Source organism: Pseudophryne corroboree, chromosome 3 (assembly GCF_028390025.1).
Source record: "Pseudophryne corroboree isolate aPseCor3 chromosome 3, aPseCor3.hap2, whole genome shotgun sequence".
NCBI classification, from domain to species: domain Eukaryota; kingdom Metazoa; phylum Chordata; class Amphibia; order Anura; family Myobatrachidae; genus Pseudophryne; species Pseudophryne corroboree.
This window is the reverse complement of record NC_086446.1, coordinates 87,660,704-87,677,139: the sequence shown is the minus strand read 5'-3', so window position 1 is coordinate 87,677,139 and position 16,436 is coordinate 87,660,704. Positions and strand designations below refer to the sequence as shown.

The 16,436-nt window shown below is 43.9% G+C and overlaps 1 non-coding gene across 1 annotated transcript; it reads left to right on the top strand.

Moving 5' to 3' along the window:
- Positions 1 to 9,904: 9,904 nt before the first annotated feature.
- Positions 9,905 to 10,018, top strand: LOC134899856 (U5 spliceosomal RNA). The gene has a single exon (XR_010173406.1). It is a non-coding gene; the product is annotated as a U5 spliceosomal RNA (small nuclear RNA).
- The last annotated feature ends 6,418 nt before the right edge of the window (positions 10,019 to 16,436 follow it).

The following is a 16,436-nucleotide window of genomic DNA, read 5'->3' as shown; positions in this document are numbered from 1 at the left end:
GACACCTTTACAAGACTGGACTATATTCTCCTAGAAGAATCCCTGTTTACACGAGTTATCCGCACATTTATAGATAACATCATAATCTCAGACCATGCTCCGATATTGTGTGATATAGAGAGGAGAAATCCCCTGCACACCTCTAAACTGGCGCTTCCCGATATACCTATCACAAAATGAAGATTTCCAAAAATATCTCAAAACTATTTGGCAATCCTATGTAGATGACAACATACAACATTGGGACGATACGGTTCTATTTTGGGAAGCCTCCAAAGCAGTAATGCGAGGACATATAATATCATATGTAGCTAAACGTAACAAAGATAGGAAGGCCCAATTAAACTCTTTAACTAATAGGCTACGACACTCGCACCAACAATATATACTTTCTGCTACAGAGGTAAATAAATCCATATATCTACAGGAGAAGGGGATTTTGGAAGCCTTTCTCCTACAAGAAGCAAAACTTAAGACTGAATATACAAAAAATCAATATCATAGATGGGGGGCAAGTCTGGCCGACTGCTGGCCTTTATGGCAAAACAGCAAAAGAAAAAATGCTATATAACGAAATTGCTAGATCGGAGTTCCGGAATAACCGTCACCTCCCACCCAGACATACTAAACTTACTGGAGTCCTATTACACTGACATGTATAAATCTAGTGAACCCAACCAACAGACCATAGATGCCTTCCTAGAGAGCGTGGGTCTGCCTAAACTAACAACAGATCAGAGGGAGGGCCTTAATAGTCCAATTACAGAACAAGAAATAGTTGAAACCATTGATTCTCTGAAATCAAACAAAGCGCCAGGTCCAGATGGTCTGAACGCCAATTACTACAAAATTATAAAGCATGAAATAGTCCCAACGCTTTCCGCTCTGTACCAGCAGATTTTTTTATAATAAGGTTCCGTACCCATCATTTAACGAAGCTGTAACATTATTATTACCTAAACCAGGCAAAGACGCCTCTCTTATGGAATCTTACAGGCCGATTGCATTGTTAAATCATGACTACAAAATTCTGGCTAGAATATTATCTACTAGACTACAAAACTTAATGCCATCTATTCTTACTCCACACCAATTGGGCTTCACAACGGGTCGACATTCGGTCCTAGGGATTCGCTCCGCTATAGCGGTATTAGCTTCCTCGCCAGCAAATAAGGCCTCATCAACTGTAGTATTGAGTTTGGATGCCGAGAAGGCCTTTGACAAAGTCCTATGGGAGTATCTGTTCAAGGTGCTAGATCATAGGGGATTTGGAACTCTCTTTGTGGAGATGATTAAATATTTCTACTTAAAACCCAATACCAGATTGTTGATCAATGGCCTTCTCGGCAAGCCATTCCAGATGCATCGAGGAACACGCCAGGGATGTCCATTATCACCTCTATTGTTCAACCTGGCGTTGGACCCTCTGTTGCGCCACTTACAACAATGGCCGACCCTTCAAGGGGCAAAAATTGGAAATCAGGAATTAAAACTGCAAGCCTTCGCTGACGACTTGATGCTGTTTGTCTCTAACCCCGAAGAGAGTTTGGACCCCTTGTTCCATACTTTCAATCATTTTGGCGCGCTCTCGGGGTTTCGGATTAACCTATCCAAGTCAATGGCAATGGCCCTAGGCAATCGTCCCTACACTCCACATAATTCCTTTGGAGGATTGCAGTGGACCTCTTCCCAGATACAGTATTTGGGGATATATCTAACCAAAAATATCCATAATCTGTATTACGCAAATATGGCCCCACTTATTGAAAAAATTGAAACTGAACTTGAAGGTTGGCAACATCTTCAGTTATCATATCTGGGAAGAGCCAATTTAATTAAACTTATCACTTTTCTGAAGTTGTTATATCCATTACAAGTTCTCCCACCCACACTTACTCTGTCTGATGAAAAAAAAATTGTAGGATTATTCCGAAAATTTATCTGGGCCAAGAAGAGACCAAGAATTAGTCTAAAGATACTACAAAAGACTAGAGAGGAAGGTGGGATAAATTTCCCTAATCTTAAACTGTATAACCAAGCAGCCACCTGTAGATATATTAAGGATTGGCTACATGGAACAGATCAGTATGCAAACCATACATTAGAAAAGCAATTTCTTTCTAATCTAGACCTGTCTTGCTTCTTACACTTACCCAAACATGAGATTCCTTCACACATACTAGACAATCCTCTGCTCATGTCAACATGGCACACAATACGTAATAAAGCTAAACTTCACACTCTCTATTCTTTACACCTCCCCTTTTTGGGCAACATCAATTTCCAACATGGCTTGGCGACACAACCGTTCAGATCGTGGCATGAGCGAGGATTGCGCACAGTTAGACACCTTGCAAATTCAGACACAAAAAAACCCTTTACCTATACACAAGCAGTTTCCAGATACGACTTTTTGCCAGTGTGTAATTTGGCCTTCCTTCAGGCGCAACATTACACTAGTAAAGTACTAAAATTTTTAAACAAAGATGACTGGCGCAATCCGCTGGATGACGCTTTTCTAGCTGTGAACTACTCTGCAAAGGCCATATCTTACTTTTACAAAATATTGAGGTTGCCTTATCACAATGGCCAGTATCAAACGGGCATCACAAAATGGCAAACACACTTTCCCAATTTGAGGGAAGAGGACATTTTGAAAAGCCTACTATACTCTGTAAAAACAATTTCAGCTACATCCTACAAGGACATGTTTTTTAAGATATTCTATAGAGGATACCTATCCCCCCACCGGTGTAACTTAATCGGTATGAGTACCTCATCCGTTTGTCACAAATGCACTAGCCCTGCAGCAACCTTATACCATTGCCTGTGGGAATGTCCCATGATCCAGCGTTTCTGGCTGGCGGTGAGACGGTTTACAATTAATCACCTGGTGAACTTCCTAATATTGACCCCGGCCTGGGCGGTCTTCGGACTTTTACCAAATTCTACGAAAATCTCGTTCGGTTGCAAAAAATTGTTGCTGTTTGTCTCTTCGGTAGCCAGAAAATGTATACTACAGCAATGGATTTCTCCCACGCCCCCGTCCCTTGCCATGTTCAAAGACAAATTATTTCAATTGTTTAAACTCGAATGGACTGAAACCACACTTCATAGGGATTCTCAAATTGAGAACTTCTTTTTAGTGTGGGAAAGCTACATAGACACTTTACCCATTGAAACCAGAAGGCAAATACATAACTGTTTTCGTATGACCGTCTGGTACGAAACTAGAGTGTTCGTACAGGATCCGCCAATTAACTTGAGTTGAGAAATGATAGGTGGTTCGGACGCGCGTGGCTTTACACCCCCCCCTTCCCCCCTGCTCCCCCTCCTTTGCTTTTCCCCCCTCTTCTTCTTTCTTTGTTATCTCTAACTTTTCTTAATCAGATGTCAAACTACTATCATCTTTTGTACAAAGAAAAGTTATGACAAAAAATACCAGAGTGAATGTAAAGGTAATTTTATTGAGTATCAATGTCAGTAACGTACTTTTACAACGTGAAATTCACTTTGCATATCCATGCTGTTATATCAAGAGGCAGAAAATGTTAGAAAATGTTTGCAATGCATACTATGTTTACACTTGTTACTAAGTTTGTCAAATCCGCAATAAAAACATTTTTGGGGAAAAAAAAGAAACAGAACTTCAGTACATAATATCCGTACTTTAATGGCAGCGATACATAGCTCGAGACAATCAAAGTCTCACAAAGCCCTTATAGTCAGTTGTGATGCAGACAAGGCATTTGACCGTGTCTCCTGGGCTCATATATTGCGAGTCCTACATGCCCAACATTTTGGTACTAAGTTTATTGATGTTTTTAAAACACTATATGCCACTCCACAAGCGTATATCATGATCAATGGATTAAACACAAAATCGTTTCAGTTATATAGGGGTACAAGACAGGGGTGCCCCCTCTCCCCCTTGTTATTTAATCTGGCATTAGACCCGCTCATACGCACGTTCATAAGTGATGTATCTTGGAAAGGTATCGAAGTGGGCTCTCACACTATAAAGGTCTCCGCTTTTGCGGATGATCTTCTACTATATTTCAGTGACCCCATGACATCCTTTCCCTCACTATTGACCGCACTAGAGAATTTTAACTTAATATCAGGATTTTTAATTAATTTTGACAAGACTGAGGCACTGGCACTGGGTGGAGACGCGAGGGTGGGATGGGATGATGCGTTCCCATTTAAATGGGCGCATAACTACATAACATATCTTGGTATACGTGTATCATCTGATCCCTCGGAATTATACTCTTTAAACTTTTCTTATTATATTAATAGGATGATCGAGGACTTTACGAGATGGCAACATCTGCCAATTTCTTACTTGGGTAGGTGTCACTTGTATAAAATGGTGTCTTTTCCTCGCCTACTTTACCCGATACAGATGCTTCCGTTTTTGCTATTAAAAAAAGATATACATACACTAAATAAAGCCATTACTAAATTTATATGGGCGAATAAGCGTCCTCGTATAGCGCTGTTCAAATTAAAACAACCACCCTCACTTGGAGGAGTTAATCTCCCCTGCCCGGAAGATTACTCCTTTGCAGCTAATTATAGATGCGCCCTAGATTGGATAGGTAACGGAGACAATTTTGTTAACAAGGCTCTGGAACAAGCTTTGTATCCCAGTTATGATTTGTTACAGATACTACATTTTCCGAATTCCTCTATATTACAGGATATAAAATCAATTCCATTATTATATGCTCCTTACAAGGCGTGGCAGCAAATTAGAAAACGTTCTAAACTCACTCTGACTCATTCCTTGTTCCAGCCTTTATTTGGGAACCCGGCTTTCCAGGGAGGGGATGCGGGCAGGATTGTACGTGGTTGGCACCTCCAGGGACTCCGTTCATTGTTTCAATTTTTGAATGATGACTGTTCGGCGGTATTATCGCTGTCCCAATTACAAACTAGATACCCGACTTTGAAATTTCCCTTTTTTGCATATTTTCAGATGCGTAGTTTTGCTACACACATTATGACACACCTACAGCCCATTGATCGTACTTTTCTACTGGATGGCATTGTACGACGACGTTTAGACTCCCCCCATTCTACATCTTTAATATACTCTTACACCAGACGGAAGATTGACTATACTAAACTTACTGCGGGCATAGCTAAATGGAAGGATGTCTTTCCGGGAGTGGATTTGCACACTATTATTAAATGGTCTAATTTGCTTAATAAACAATTGGTATCTTCCTCTTATGCAGAGATGCATTTAAAAATTTTACATAGAGCTTACTATACCCCTAGGCTGCCATTCCTTACAGGGGCAGCAGACGATTCTCAATGTTTCAAATGCAAGTCCCCCGATGCTGATATTATACACTGTTTATGGTCTTGCCCAATTATACAATCATTCTGGGAACTAATACAGGTGTACATCGGGGTTAACCTGGGTATACCATTTACAATGACAATGGCATGGGCCCTTTGGAATTATGTAGAACCTTACACTCCCGCTTTATCCAAGGGTACAAGACTGCTTCTGGCTCGCATTGCAGCAGCAGCAAAGAAAACAATACTATCTCAGTGGATACAAAAAGATCATATTCCTGTGTCTCTTGTGTTACCACGGTTAATATTTCTATTCCAAATGGATTGGACAGAATGTTCTCTAGATGTTGAATCTCGTGCTCCTAAGTTTTTTGCAATATGGCTGCCTTTTTTGATCACATTACCTGTGAACACCAAAGAAAGTATACGTAAAGTGGTACGGTTAACGACGTGGTATAATATGGCAACCCTCACCGATGGGTCGCCACCGTTTTGAGCTTCTTTAGATAGGTCTTTTGCCGTTGGACTTTTAACACCTCACTTATAAATATAGTCATACATATGTATAATTGACTAATTTTGATGTACTGTATTTCATGATCATTAGGGTTTATACTATTTTGTTTCGCAATTTCCCACATTTAACATGTCACAATAATATACGGACAGTGGATTTCTATGTTCGCCTTTATTGATATGTATTAATACTGTTACATGTGTGTTACTTTTCTTCTCTTCAATAAACACAATTTAAAAAAAAAAAAATTCTGCATTTTTATTAATGTTCTGGAGAATATAAATATACTTGGTAAGCCTCTTGAGTTTATGTAGACCAGTGAGGTTATATCTCTAATTGGTTAATATCAATAATTTTATCAGGTCACACATCTATATGAACCTTTGTTAGACCTGTGTATTTGAACTTGTCAGTCAAGCATTTGAACCACAAGGTATGTGTTCCCATTCACCAGCACACTGATTGATTTATAAATCAGTTACTATGTACATTTCATGTGGTTTTTAAGTTACTAAAACTAATATTTCCCTAATTAGGCCCAATCTAATTTTCACCTATATATCCCACTGATTTGTGGGTGGTATTCAAGTATCCTGAACGCCTATTTGTTATTTAATTGACACTATCAATATTTCTTTATCATCCACTAGGGGTCACTGGAGTACTCTTGGGATATGGACGGGCGTAGCCGAACAAAGGCACTGAATATTCAAATTTAGGACTCTCCCCCCCCTCCATATCCCCGAGTACCTCAGTGTACGACCTCAGTGTTTTTTCGGTGCTCACAGCACGAACATCAAGGCTTGTGGGAAGAGCCCACATTTGAGATTTTATTTTTCTTTTTATTTTACACTTCCCTTCCCCAGTTTCTTGAAAAACAGGGGTCCGGGATGGTGCCGCTGCAAGGCAGCGTATGGCGTGTCGGTCCTCACAAAGAGCACCCTCACAGCCACAGGCGCTGCAAGGCAGCGCATGGCGTGTCGGTCCTCACAAAGAGCACCCTCACAGCCACAGGCAGCTGTCTCCTGCAGGCTGCACGGAGCTTACAGAAGAAGCTCCGTCACAGCCAGGATAGCACAGCCAAGATGATGATCTGAAAGCTGGACAGAGCTTAGAAGTCCGTCACAGCCAGCATCAGAAGCCCGTCTCAAGCTGGACGGAGCTTGCAGCACAAGGTATGGTGGGGTCAGGGCGGTCAGCTCACGCTGCCGCCCTGCAGTGTGGGGAAAGTGTTTCTTTTTTCTGTTGCCCACAGCTGATTACAGCCGCCGCTCATGCCCCGCTGAATTATGTCCCTGCACCCGTTCCAAGCAGCAGAGCGGCCGCACGTCAATCACAGACGCCGGCCGCTCTCCCAGCGAGGACACAGCTCCGAGCGGCCGCACGTCAATCACAGACGGCGGCCGCTCTCCCATCGCTAAGCTGGACACTGCAGTATAGCTAGGGGGTGGTAACTGAGATTACACAGCTCCGAGCGGCCGCACGTCAATCAGACGCCGGCCGCTCTCCCAACGCTGGTACCCGGCCACCGCTGTACAAAGCGCCGCCCGAGCCAGCTACTCTGCAGAGAGCCAGCGACGCCGCTCATATCCGGCGCCCCACGATCTTCCGGCCGGCTCCCGCTGTCCGCTATACAGCCAGCCGCGGACAGACAGGCTGCTGCCGCTGGCCTCCTACATCCGTCCCCCGCTGCTATCCGGCTCCCCGGCACCCCTCTGCTAGCTATTGCGGTGTAAGAGGGGACAGCACTACGGCTGAACAGGGGGAAATCGCGGGACACAAGGGGCTGATACGCTCTCCCTGCACCCGCTCCAATCCGCTGCAGGTAACATAGGATAGAAGTTACCTCACAAGCAGCGCAGCTGCAGGGGGGGTGAGGGGGGAGTAAATGCCCATAGCAGCAGAGGCAGCATGGGTTAACAAAAAGGCTGTTCAGTTTATTAAGCAGTGAATGGGTTAAGGCTGCAATATAATATATACACTGCAGGCTGGATTTAGAGTAACTGGAAGTTAACTAAGTGTATGGGTTTACTGTATAATAGACCTGTAATAACATATACGCTATTAAGCATATATTACCTGTATAAAAGGCTATTAAGCCTATATTAACACTGCCTGTACTGTGATTTTCAGTGAAAGCATAAGGGCCATTTTTAATCATTGCTGTTTTTCCAGCTTATAATTCCTGAACATTCCGGCCATACACCTTTACTCCACAAGGAGGCGCAGGGGTGTTAGTGGGAATTTTTAGTTCAGGATGATTCTAGAACATTCCTGCCCTACATCTTTAAGCCACCAGAAGGCGCAGGGGTGTTAGTAGGAATTTGGTTCGGGTTTCATGCCCATGTGAACTGCTTTTCACATAAAGAACACTTTAGTTTCCTAATAAATATGCTGTTCAGCAATAACATATATATATTGATATATATGCCATATAATAACTTTATTAAGTCGTGCAAGTGTCTGTTTGTTGCCTATTATGATGTCTGTCTACATAGCGAATAAGGCTCTAGTGCAGACTAAAATTGTTAACATTGGCAATTCAAATTAAAACAGCGGTAATCGGAGTCTCGGAATGACTCCGCCAGCGTTAACAAAAGACAGTCTTTCCAAAGGGCCAATTTTCCTTTGGGTACCAGAGTGTTTATTTCACTGGTCTTATAATTTAATGCACGATTCTATGTCAAATCTCACACCGATAACTACAAGTGAGAAGGGTACATTAGTCCAGCACGCAGATAGTGCGGGGTTTTGGACAACCATACATAATCGTTTCCAAAAGGACGCGATCCGCCATTGGTATATGTGTTTCTGTCAAACATTATAAAAACCACAGATACATGTGGGTCACTAGAATCTATGTATGAAACCATGCCGATCACTGTTAAAATAAGCTGCAGAGCATATCTGTAAAGCTTCTGCTAACGCCGGTTATTTTCATGGTCGCTAGTTAAGCGCGACAATGCCAGAGCTTGTTTGCTCATACATTTGATCTACTTGTAACGGCATTTTATCCCTTTAGGCTATTCAGCCATTAGCGCATACTTGTAACGGCGTTTTATCCCTTTATAAGAAACAGTCACGCTGACGTTGACGACATGACGTTACAGTCAGCAAGCCAGTGGTTTGATGACCTCTTTTACAATTGGGGAAGCGTGTCTTTACATGTTACATTTGCGAGGTTTCAGGACTTCAACTCATACATGTCTCAGCTATTTACAGCTTAAAGTACAAAACTGTCTCTGTCGAACGGTTGGCAGGTTGTCATTTAGTCTTTGCTGGTTTATAAACCAGGCAGTAGTACGCCAACAGAGTCAAAGTTACTTATTCCCTTCTGTTTGAGCAAAACCAAACAGCTCTGTCGCAATATCAGTCAGCAAGTCATTTACTACAGTTAGAAAATGGATTTTCTGCGGTTAGTATTTGCTTATTGGAGCCACAAAATTTGCATAATTGCATTTGATCTTCACAATGCGTATTTACCCAGTCCGGTTTGTTCATCACAGGTTCTAGCGTTTGCAAATCGCCACAACCATTAACCATTTCATGTCTACCGTTGCTTATCGCTTTGGGTATTTACCAAAGTGATGTTGGGATGATAGCTCATCTCACATAAGAACTCTGTCTCAACAAAGTTCCTCTAACTTGCGCTACTAAGGTATACTGCGGTAGCAGATCAAGTTCGAAAACAATCGCATCTAATTCCGTCTAAACGATGTCAATTCCTAGGTAAGATTATAAATACGGTAAATCAAAGACTTTTACCTACTACACCAGCAAGAACAAATGTACATCTAGTAATTAGTGCAAAACACGCACACTAGCGGTACATTGGTGTATTCACCTATTAAGAATAAAGATGTGTTTTCAATTTAGTTCGCCACCCTTCACTCGCGTTTCCCACAGAGGAACAAGGGTGCATATACTCTGGACTACAGTCGCAGAGGGTCAGGATTTGTAGTTAAAATCAGCGACAAAGGTTCTAAAACACGACAGATTGCGGTCGATAAATGTCCTAGAACTCTGTGCATTTTACAATGCAATACATGATTCGCTTTCAGTCTGACCAGGGATATACTCTGGTTTCTCTTCAGAACGAATAAATCTTTCGCCTTTTACTAAAGATTTCCGTGGAGGGGAACAACCGTGAGTTTCATGTAAATTTTTGATGCCTGCCTCACGCTGGCCTTAAGCAGTCAAACAAGGCAACGGCAGTTGCATACACAACAACCAGTGAGAACCAAGAAGCCGCATGGCAATGCGGCATGAGAACCAAGAAGCCGCATGGCAATGCGGCATGTGACTCAAATCCTCAATGGCTCAGAACACCATTATGTGAAAATGTCAAGAGATCATTCCGTGAGTGGACATCTGTTAGACAGAGGATCTCACCCGTCAGGATTTGGATCCTGAAAACTGGACATTAAATCCACAGGTGTGTCATATGTGAGTCCACAGAAGGGGGTTACCCTCAAGTATACAGGATGGCATCTCGCCACAATTAGAAAAGATCAGTATGGGTACAAAACAGATCACAAGGGCAGTGGCGGTGGAGTCTCTCACATTCGTGTGGTCATTCAGCATCGGGTATCTGGCTCTACCATTTTCCACTGCTCTCTCCGTTGCCAAAACGGATCATAAGACAGTTCGTCACAACATACTGGTGGTATCTCATGGGTTTCGGAGAAGTTTGCTTCTCGAATTTTAAAGGAATACTGGCACACGATCTTGGCCCGCTCATAATAAGTCCAACCTGTTACATCAGGGAACGTTCGTTTACCCATAGTTACCTAGGTACCTATTATCTATGTACCGCAGCTGCGGCTGACGGGGTGAGGGTTCAGACCGCCCTCTTAAGAAATAGAGCATTACAGTATCGGTTATACTAACCATGTTACGAGCTAGTAAGCCGCTTAAGGCAGCTCATTATTACGAAATAGAGCATTACAGTATCGGTTATACCAACCATGTTACGAGCTAGTAAGCCGCTTAAGGCAGCTCATTATTACAAAATTTCGTGTGCTTACATAGGTTGTAAACCTTGGAAGTTTCCAACATCATCCTTCAAGTTACCCGTATTCTGTTAAACGGGGTGGCATGGAAAACTGCGTTAATCTGCACTAAGAGTGCAGGTATCTGTGTGGTAAACTTATTTTCAAAGACGTTTGCCTCTATTTGCGTCTGTACACATCTTTCTACAAGGTGTCATCAAAGTTCAGAGACTATTTATCCCACCTACAGCGCCAGGCGACTTGAGGTTGGGTTCAGTTTTCTTACAGTTTTCATATTTTGAACCCTTTCAACAAATGGGAATTAAGTTTCTCACTTTGGAAAACAATTTTCTTATAGCCTTGGCTTCGGCAAGGGTTTTGTTTTCATATTTGGGTGCCTTGTATTCCAAGGCACCGTATTTGAGTTTTCTCATGACAAAGCAGATCTTCGGACGAATCACGCTTTCGTATTCTTCACATCAATATACCAATAGGGGTTCCTGTGTGGACAGCACATTTTAGAATTCTGAATGTGGTACACGCATTACGCGTTTATATATGTCCCGGACGTCAACAGTACGTGATATGAATACGTTGTTTGTTCTCTATGATACTGCCAACTGGGGTTAGCCAGTTTCTTAGCAGACATTATCCAGTTGGGTAATAATAATGACTACAAGTCAGGTTTACCTTAAGGCTAAGTTACAATCGCCTACGTCAGTAATAGCTCATCCCACAGGTTCTGTGGGAATGTCAGACCCAGTGGGTCGTGGAGTGTCTAAAACGCGGCTATATAGCCTTCATGTGCACCATGTTTGTGCACGTTTACACGTTATAAATGGTGGCGCCATCAGCATCTAGCTTTGGGCTGCCTACTGTTACAAGTATCAAACAGCTCTCCCGCCCACGAGGGAAGCTTTGGTACGTCCCAAGAGTACTCCAGTGACCCCTAGTGGATGATAAAGAAAATAGGATTTTGGTACTTACCAGGTAAATCCTTTTCTTTGAATCCATAGGGGGCACTGGACGCCCACCCAGAGCAGTTTTACCTGGGTTGTTTTAAGCTCAAGGGAGCTTAGGGTAACAAGTTTTACTTGATTGATATTAAGCTCAGAGGAGCTTATGGTAACACATTTTCACCGATTGGTTCAAATTATAAAGTTCTATCGGTTATGGTGTCAACTGTTTAGTTGACAGTAAGGTTATGGGTCAACATTGTGTTGTCCGTTATGTTATAGGTATTCTCCATTGTCAACCTCTCTATATCGTTCCTGTTCGCTCAGTAAAAAACACTGAGGTCGTACACTGAGGTACTCGGGGATATGGAGGGGGGGGAGAGTCCTAAATTTGAATATTCAGTGCCTTTGTTCGGCTACGCCCGTCCATATCCCAAGAGTACTCCAGTGCCCCCTATGGATTCAAAGAAAAGGATTTACCTGGTAAGTACCAAAATCCTATTTTATCAAGCATTCGAGGTATGTCATATGAAGTTTCCATGACATGTTCTGGTGTTCTCTTTCTTCTTCTTTCTCTCTTTTCTTCTGTGCATAATCATTAACCTTTTTGACTCATTGTCAACTTATTTGAAAGTACTTTACTGTAATAAGTGTACCTGATTGGTGTAGGTTTGCACTTTTTTGTCCAGCTCTGTTTTGCATGTTTCTTTACTTTTTCATTTATTGACATGTTCCCTTATTTTTATTCATGTATAATTAGTGGAATATTCTGATAAATTATTTTACCATTATAGATATACCCCTGATGAAGTCTTTGAGCAAGACGAAACGCGTTGGGTTTTTCTATTTATCACACCAATCTCCAAACTTGCTATAAGGAGGAGTCTGTAAAAGTTATTCTACTTGTCCTCTGTATAATTGTTTGGTGTCATTTGTCAAGGATGGATACTTAATTCTCTGTACCATTGCTTGTGTTTTTATGTTTTAATACATTTTATATGGAACATGTTAATGTGATTTTTATGCTCTAAAATATTGAGCAAATATATATTTATACATGTCTAGAGATTCCTGCTGAATCCTATTTACTATTGGGAGGAAGTACACCCCAAGGGCGCCTATTTCTCTTACGTCCTAGAGGATGCAGGGGACTCCAAAAGGACCATGGGGTATAGACGGGATCCGCAGGAGCTTGGGCACACTAAAAAGACTTAAGACTAGGTGTGAACTGGCTCCTCCCTCTATGCCCCTCCTTCAGACCTCAGTTAGACTTTGTGCCCAGGAGTGACTGGATGCACACTAGGGGAGCTCTACTGAGTTTCTCTAGAAAAGACTTTTTGTTAGGTTTTTTATTTTCAGGGAGACCTGCTGGCTACAGGCTCCCTGCAGCGTGGGAGTGAGGGGAGAGAAGCAGGACCTACTTCTGTGAGTTTCAAGGCTCTGCTTCTCGGCTACTGGACACCATTAGTTCCAGAGGGTTTGATCACTTGGTGCGCCTAGCTGCTTGTTCCCGGAGCCACGCCGTCAATCCCCTCACAGAAGCCAGAAGACAGAAGTCGGGTGAGTATGAGAAGATCAGAAGACTTCAGGACGGCAGAAGACTTCAGTGACGGAAGGTAAAGCACAGCGGTAACGCTGTGCTCCATGCTCCCACACACATCACCAACGGTATTTCACTGGGTGCAGGGCGCTGGGGGGGGGGGCGCCCTGGGCAGCATGTTACTGGAGTTTTCTTAGGGCGGCACAAAGATTATGGGTGCCTCGGCACCGTATACAGACCCCCGCCGGCATTTTTAAACAATTTTGAATTTGGCGGGCCGAAGCGCGCCAGGAAGGGGGCGGAGCTTCGACCCGCAGCTCACCAGCGCCATTTTCCCTGCAACACGCGGCTGAGGGGTAGAGACGCTGCGGGGACCTCCACGCTTCTCCAAGTAACGGGGGGTGCTTTTTCAGAGGGGGGCCGCAGGGTGGTGCTTCATAGTGTGATTAGGCAGCGCTGGGTACATATATCGTTTTTTGCGATATATGGGCGCTGAGGTGTGAGCTGGCATACTCCCTCTGTGTCCTCTATCTGGGCTTTATTGTAGGACTGTCACCTAGCAGGGACGTTCTGTGTGTTGTGGTGTGTCGGTACTACGTGTCGGCATGTCTGAGGCTGAAGCTTATTCACCGGAGGAGGTTATTGGAGGAGCGGATGCGGGGCTAGAGTTGGGACTGTCGACGCAGCCGACACCTGATTTGCTAGCATTACTCAATACGATAAACTTGAATGTAACTTCCTTATCAAAGAGATTAGATAAGTCTGAGGCACAGACCCAGGTGTGGAAAAAGTCCATGGAAGAGGCTTTGTCTCAGGTTCAGACCCCATCTGGGTCGCAAAAGCGGCCATTTACTCAGGTGGTAGATACTGATACCGACACGGACTCTGATTCCGACGTCGATTTCACTGAGGCAGCGTTACATCCACGTTTAGTTAAGAGTATTCAGTACATGATTGTGGCTATAAAAGATGTTTTACACATTTCTGATGAACCTGCGGTACAGGAAACTAGGATTTGCTTGTTCAAGGGAAAAAAACCTGAGGTGAAATTTCCCCCCTCTCATGAAATGAATACTCTTTGTGAAAAGGCTTGGGAGTCGCCGGATAAGAAATGGCAGATTCCCAAGAGAATTTACATGTCGTATCCTTTCCCCTCTGATGACAGGGAAAAATGGGAGGCATCTCCAACTGTTGACAAAGCTTTATCTCGTTTGTCTAAGAAAGTGGCACTTCCGTCGCCTGACACGGCAGCTCTCAAAGATCCGGCGGATCGCAAGCTGGAGACGTCTCTGAAGTCCATTTTCACTAATTCGGGTGCATTGCTCAGACCCGCTGTGGCGTCGGTATGGGTGAGTAGTGCTATTGCTAAATGGGCTGAGAATTTAGCTAATGATATGGATACTCTGGATAAAGATAATGTCCTTCTAACTCTTGGTTATATTAAGGACGCTGCAGATTACATAAAAGATGCGGCGAGGGACGTCTGTCTCTTGGGTTCAAGAACCAATGCCATGTCGATATCAGCCAGGAGGGCCCTGTGGATCCATCAATGGAACGCTGATGCCGACTCCAAGAGGGCCATGGAAGCGCTACCCTTCAAAGGTACTGTCTTGTTTGGGGACGGCTTGGCTGACCTGGTCTCGACCGCGACTGCGGGTAAGTCCACTTTTCTTCCTTATGTTCCCACACAGCAGAAAAAGGCACCATATCAGCAGATGCAGTCCTTTCGTCACAATAAATACAGGCGTGGAAAAGGCTCGTCCTTCCTCGCTTCAAAAGGTAGAGGAAGGGGAAGGAAACCTTCTGCAGGTTCAGGCGCCCAGGACCAAAAGTCCTCCCTTGCTGCTACCAAGTCCACCGCATGACGCTGGGGCTTCCCTGGGGGAGTCCGAACCGGTGGGGGGCCGTCTACGGAGTTTCAGTCAGGTCTGGATTCAGTCAGGCCTGGATCCCTGGGTACTAGAGATCGTGTCTCAGGGATACAAACTGGAGTTTCAGGAGATGCCCCCTCACCGGTTCTTCATTTCGGCATTACCAGTAGTTCTTCCGGACAGGGAGGTGGTGCTAGCAGCGATTCAAAAACTGTGTCTACAGAGGGTCTTTATTCCCGTTCCCTCGTCTCAGCAGGGGGAGGGGTTCTACTCGAGCCTCTTTGTTGTGCCGAAACCGGACGGTTCGGTCAGACCAATTCTAAATTTAAAATCCCTCAATCCATACTTGAAAGTTTTCAAGTTCAAGATGGAATCCCTTCGAGCTGTGATCTCCAGCCTAGAAGGGGGGGATTTTATGGCGTCAGTCGACATAAAGGATGCCTACTTACATGTCCCGATATATCCTCAGCATCAGGCTTTCCTCAGGTTTGCGATACAGGATTCTCATTACCAATTTCAGACGTTGCCGTTTGGGCTTTCCACGGCTCCGAGGATCTTCACCAAGGTCATGGCGGAAATGATGGTTCTTCTACGCAAACAAGGGGTTTCAATTATCCCATACTTGGACGATCTCCTGATAAAGTCGAGGTCCAAGGAACGATTACTGAAAAGTGTGGAGTTGTCTCTATCGGTCCTGCGACAACACGGATGGGTCCTCAATTTGCCGAAATCCCAGTTGATTCCGACCACTCGGCTTACGTTTCTGGGCATGATTCTGGACACGGAGTTACAGAGGGTATTCCTTCCAGAAGAAAAGGCTCTGGAATTGCAGACGATGGTCAGAGAACTTCTGAAGCCGAGTGTGTCGATACATCATTGTACTCGGGTTCTGGGGAAGATGGTTGCGGCATACGAAGCCATTCCATACGGCAGATTTCACGCCCGCGTGTTTCAGTGGGACTTGCTGAGCAAATGGTCCGGGTCTCATCTACACATTCACTGAAAGATAAGTCTATCTCCCAGAGCCAGAATTTCTCTCCTGTGGTGGCTACAAGTGAATCACCTCCTGGGGGGACGCCGATTCGGTATCCAGGAGTGGGTACTTCTGATAACAGATGCAAGTCTCCGGGGCTGGGGCACAGTTACCCAAGGAAGATATTTCCAGGGAAAATGGTCGCCCCAGGAAGCCTGTCTCCACATAAATGTTCTAGAGTTAAGAGACATTTACAACGGCCTACTCCAAGCAAG